This window comes from Arachis ipaensis, chromosome B2, assembly GCF_059453495.1.
Source record: "Arachis ipaensis isolate K30076 ecotype BB chromosome B2, ASM5945349v1, whole genome shotgun sequence".
Taxonomy (NCBI): Eukaryota; Viridiplantae; Streptophyta; class Magnoliopsida; order Fabales; family Fabaceae; genus Arachis; species Arachis ipaensis.
The window spans coordinates 52,662,336-52,667,887 of record NC_142437.1 but is presented as its reverse complement, the minus strand read 5'-3'; the positions used below and the strand labels follow the sequence as shown (position 1 = coordinate 52,667,887).

Here is a 5,552-nt window from a genome sequence, read left to right as displayed (position 1 = left end):
CCACAGACACATGGCTCACCTTTTTCTTCCTAGGATCATTGATGCCCAGCATCTCTTTGGATTACTAAATGTTTTGTAGCTAGGTTGCTCTTTATTGTGGACTTTTAGTTGACAATCCCAAATCAGTTGATCTAAGTTGCCAAGTTTTAAGATACTCCTTAGAACCTACTTGTCCAAGCATATCCTAGTACACAAACACCACAGGCATATGTTCTAGGGTCCAAGCTATTGGTGTCTAGCCTTATTGTTTGTTTCTTTGCCAACTTTTGGCTTTTCTTCTTTCTTTTTCTTTCTGTTTTGGTTTATTTTCAAGGGGCTTTCATTATTTGAAGGATCATAGCAGCAAACTAGCTTAGGCTTTAAGAAACAAGTCATTCTGCAACGTTTATTTTATGAGCTAACAATTAAATCAAACATATACCTCCACTAACTTTCATTCTAACTTTTGCAACATTGGACAATTACTTTTCTAAATCAAACATCTCTCTTTTATTCAAACAGAAAGGGAAAACAAAACAAAGTGTTCAAGTTGATGGATGATGACAATTATTATGCAGATAACTTTCAAGCAAAATTTAAGCAGATAGCTTTCTTCAACATGTACTTCCACTTGCAACTACATGATCATTCCAGCCAGACATAAAGGACTCTCTGAATTAAATCATTACACAACAACAAGGATCAAGTATAAATACAACCTGTTGGGTTGCAGCTTTTCATTCTTCCTTCTGTTTGTTCCTTGTAAGTCATAATGCAGATGTTCCTTGATTTGTTGGCTATTTTCCTGCATACTCCTCAAATGTTGCTTGCTTTTCGACTCCTTTAGGTATTCGGCTAATCTGCAAGACTTATTTGTGGGCTCTTGAACTGACTTTGGTGTGTGAACACCAAACTTAGTTCCTTGCCAATGCTTCTTATGCAACAAATTAGCTATATGCAAAATCTCTTTTTTTTTTCTTTTTTTTCAAAAGCAATAAAACTAATAACTAGAAAACAGCAGAATAGTCAACTAGTTTATCTGAATGCTTGAAGCTAGCTTTATGCAGGAAGTGAGAATGTGTTTTATGATGGGATTTTGGTGGAACACCAAACTTAGAATCCTTCATTCTCTCTTATATTGTTTTGGTGTGCAACACCAAACTTAACTTCTTGTAATACAGATAAAGCTAATTGACCTCTTTATTAAAATAGCTATGAAAAGAAAACTACTTCAGGTTGGGTTGCCTCCCAACAAGCGCTCTTTTATTGTCACTAGCTTGACATTGAACCCTTCTTTTATGGTGGTTGATGACTGTAGTGCCTCAGCTTGTCCCCTCTGACTGTGAGCTTCTTCTTTGTCCCTTGGTGCTCAATTTCCACATGCTCAAGAGAGAGTACTTGGTTAACAGTGTAGTGATCCTCAGTTCCCATCTGCTGATATATTAGTTGCACCTTGTCGCCTTTGGAGAATCCTTCAGTTGGGATTTTTTTATTCTTCCACCCTTTGTGAGCCTCCTTCTTGTTTTTCTTCCTTTTTCTTGTTAACCTTTCTTCCTTGACAGCAGCTTTGGTTGTGGTACCTTCCTTCTTGTTTATCATCCTGATTCCTTTTTGAATTCTTTCTCCTCCTTGCACCTGTTCATTCCTCTGCTCCCCTGTGTTGTTGATTGCTTGCCTTGGAAAACAGTCACTGACCACCTTGCTTCTTTCTTCACTAATTTGTGGTTCTGGGAACACTTTCAGGGTAATGCTGTCCTCATGCATCCTAAGAGTTAAGTCTCCCTGCTCTACATCCATGATGGCTCTAGCAGTGTCTAAAAATGGCCTTCCCAAGATGATTGAATTATTTTCTTCTCCTTCAGTGTTCAGTATTACAAAGTCCGCAGGAAAAATGAACTTGTCAACCTTAACTAAAAGGTTTTCAATCACTCCCTTGGGATATACCACTGACTGATCCACCAATTCTAAGGACATCTGTATTGGTTTCACCTTCTCTATGCCAAGCTTTTTCACTAAGGATGATGGAATTAAATTTATGCTTGCTCCTAAGTCACACATCCCCCTGTTGATAAGTAGATTTCCAATGGTGCAAGGTAGGAAGAAACTTCCAAGGTCTTCTAACTTGGGAGGGAGTCCTTTTCTAATGAGTGCACTGCACTCTTCAGTGAGAAGCACAGTCTCTTTTTCTTGCCAACTCCTCTTTTTTTTTATGAGTTCTTTCAGGAACTTAGCATACAGGGGCATTTGCTCAAGTGCTTCAGCTAAGGGAATATTGATCTCCAACTTTTTGAAGATTTCAAGGAATTTTGGGAAGTGTTGGTCCTTAGTCTCTTTGTTGAACCTTTGAGGATATGGCAGAGGTGGTGTGAAGTTCACTCCCTGCCTTTTTTCCTTGGTTGGCTCTTTCATTGCTTCCTTCCCTTCTCTTAATTTTTGTGGTCGGTCTTTCTTATCTTTGAGCCCCTCGGAGGCATGCTTGCTTGTTGTTGCATTCTCATCATTGGCCTTTTCTTCCCCAGCTTGTTTCTTGTCACTTTCCTTTGGTCTCTTGGTTGCTTCTTCATTTTTCACCAGGGTCTTGCCACTCCTTAGTTGTATTGCCTTGCACTCCTCTTTTGGATTAGGGATAGTGTCACTAGGTAGTGAGCTTGATGGCCTCTCAATGGTGATTTGCTTGGAGAGTTGTCCAATTTGCCTTTCCATATTTTTCATGGATGCTTCCTGATTCCTCAATGTCATCTCTTGATTCTTCATCATCTTTTCCATCAAGAGCTCCAAGTTGTTAATTCTCTGAGAGTCTTGTGAAATTGGTTGATTGTGAGGTGTGGAGGGTTGAGGATAAGTGTTTTGGTTTGAGGCTTGGTTATTGGATGGATGATGGTTAGAATTGGGGTAAGTGTTTTGTGGTTTTCTGTATGTGTTTTGGTTAGAGGTTGGGTTATTGTGGTTTGTGTTTTTCCAATTATTTTGAGTGGAGTTTCTTTGCCATGACTGCTGTTGATTGTGATTGTCTCCCCACCTAAGGTTGGGATGGTTTTTCCAAGAGGGATTGTAAGTATCACCATAGACTTCATTTGGCCCAGAATTTTGGTTATGCATGTACTGGACTTGTTCTTGCTGTTGTTCCTCTTGAGTTTCTTCATTTTGCCCCCATGTGGATGATGGTTGGCTTGTTTTGACTGCTGCAACTTGAAGGCTATCAATCCTCTTGGCCATTTGCTCAAATTATTGTTGAATTTGCTGCTGCATCATTTTGTTTTGAGCTAGGATTGAGTCCACTCCTTCCAACTCCATCACTCCTTTCCTTTGTGATGGTTGGCATTGCCTTTGATGAGAAAAGAAATATTGATTGTTGACCACCATATCAATGAGATTTTGGGCTTCCTCTGCCGTTTTCATTAGTTGTAAAGAGCCTCCTGCTGAATAATCTAAAGCTTCTTGAGATTTCAGTGTCAAGCCTTCATAGAAATTCTGCAATCTGTCCCACTCACTGAACATTCCTGGTGGACACTTCCTAATTAGAGCTTTGTATCGTTCCCATGCCTCATACAAGGGTTCAGCATCCATTTGTGTGAATGTTTGCACTTCAGTCTTCAATCTAATAACTCTTTGAGGTGGGTAAAACTTGGCAAGGAACTTGGTTACTAGATCATCCCAATTGTTGATGCTGTCCCTTGGAAAGGATTCCAACCATTGAGTGGCTTTGTCTCTGAGAGAAAATGGAAATAGCAGTAGCTTGTAACTGTCAGGGTGCACACCATTGGTTTTGACAGTGTCACAAATCCTCAAGAAGGTGGACAAGTGTTGGTTAGGGTCTTCAAGTGGTCCTCCTCCATAAGAACAATTGTTTTGAACCAAGGTGATGAGTTGTGGCTTTAGTTCAAAGTTATTTGCATTAACATTTGGGGTAAGAATGCTACTCCCACAATGTCTAGGATCTGCACATGTGTAGGAAGCCAAAACTCTTCTCTGTGGTGGATTATTGTTGTTATTGGTTGCTCATTCTATTCCATTTGGTGGATTTGTTAAGTGTTCCTCCATATCTTGGAATTCTTCCTCTGACTCCTCTTCTCCAACAATGTTTTTCCCTCTTTCGGCTCTTCTTAATCTTCTGAGGGTTCTTTCGTCTTGTTCACAAAAAGTAGGTGTAATTCTCCTTGTACCTGACATACAACCAAAGCATAGGAATCACAACACCAGAAAGCAATAACACTTCAATCCATGGCTGAAGTGAAATGTTAATTGGTTTAAGCAAAAATTCAAACAGTTAGTGTGTTAGTCAAAAACAGAAAAATAAAAAGTGCTTGATCTAGATTTCCACTTCACTTAATCAATGTCAATCTAATCAATCCCCGACAACGGCGCCAAAAACTTGATGTGTGGAAAACGAACCAACACAAAATTCACCGGCAAGTGTACCGGGTCGCATCAAGTAATAATAACTCACATGAGTGAGGTCGATCCCACATGGAATGAAGGATTGAGCAATTTTAGTTTAGTGGTTGATTTAGTCAAGAGAATCAAGATTTGGTTGAGTGATTTGTAACTTGCAGAAACTAAATTGCATCAAAAGTAAAGGGAGAGGGGTAAAATGCAGTAAATTAAAGAGCAGGAAAGTAAAGAAGCAGATTCTTAAAGTGCAAGTAATATAAATTGCAGAAACTTAGATTGCAAGAAATGTAAATGGCTGAAGCTTAAAGTGCAAGAAATGTAAATTGCTTGAATCATAAAAGGAATTGGGAATTGGGATAGCAAAATCTGAACAAGAACAACTAAATTGCATTAAACATAAAAGAGAAAATCTAAGTGCAGTGAAGTAGATCTTAACAGAAAAGTAAAATGGCTTGAGAATTTAAAGAACTGGAAAGCAGTGCTTAAGTTGCAGCAATTCTAAAAGGTGTTGAAGATCTCAGGAGTGGAAGAGACTAGATAACAAGTCTAGATCTCAAATCCTTCCTTGATCCAATAAGAGAAATTGCAAAAGAAGTAAAGAAAAGTAAATTGCAGAAGCAAAGTAGATGAAGAAGCAGTAAACAAAAATTCAAATTCAATTATGCAGAAAGAAAATAAACAAGGGATCTCAAGGTGAGATTGAAACAGAATTTCTTCAATTCTCCACCCAAGATCCAAAGCAAGAAAAGTAAAGAGTGCTTCCAGCAAGGAACCAAGAAGAAGAGAGATCAATTCTCCTTCCAAGTTCTCTCCGAAAGTCCCAAAGCTCCCAATTAAAATGCAAGTAAAAAGGAAAATTTAAAATGAAGTCTAGAGGTCCTAATTACATCAAACTAACTCCTATTTATACACTTTCTATTCTTGGATATTGAAATTTGGATGGGCTTTTAATTTGGTGAAGAAATGAATTAAGTTGGAATTTTAAATTTCAATTTCAGCCTAAATGTATCTCCCAGGGGAATGCTCAGCTCACTTTGTGAGCTGAGCTTTGTGCCTTGCATAGCGTGTCTTGTTGGTTGGGGTGCATCAGGGGAGAGCTCAGCTCACTTTGTGAGCTGAGCTTTGGTGCCTTGGTGCCAATTTGTTGCGCCTTGTGCTGCCCAAAACCGTGTCATGCGCGC

The 5,552-nt window shown here is 39.0% G+C and overlaps 1 pseudogene; it reads right to left on the bottom strand.

Annotated features, from left to right (window-relative positions):
• Positions 1 to 1,275: 1,275 nt before the first annotated feature.
• On the bottom strand, positions 1,276 to 3,477 carry LOC148573986 (uncharacterized; annotated as a pseudogene).
• Between the last annotated feature and the right edge of the window lie 2,075 nt (positions 3,478 to 5,552).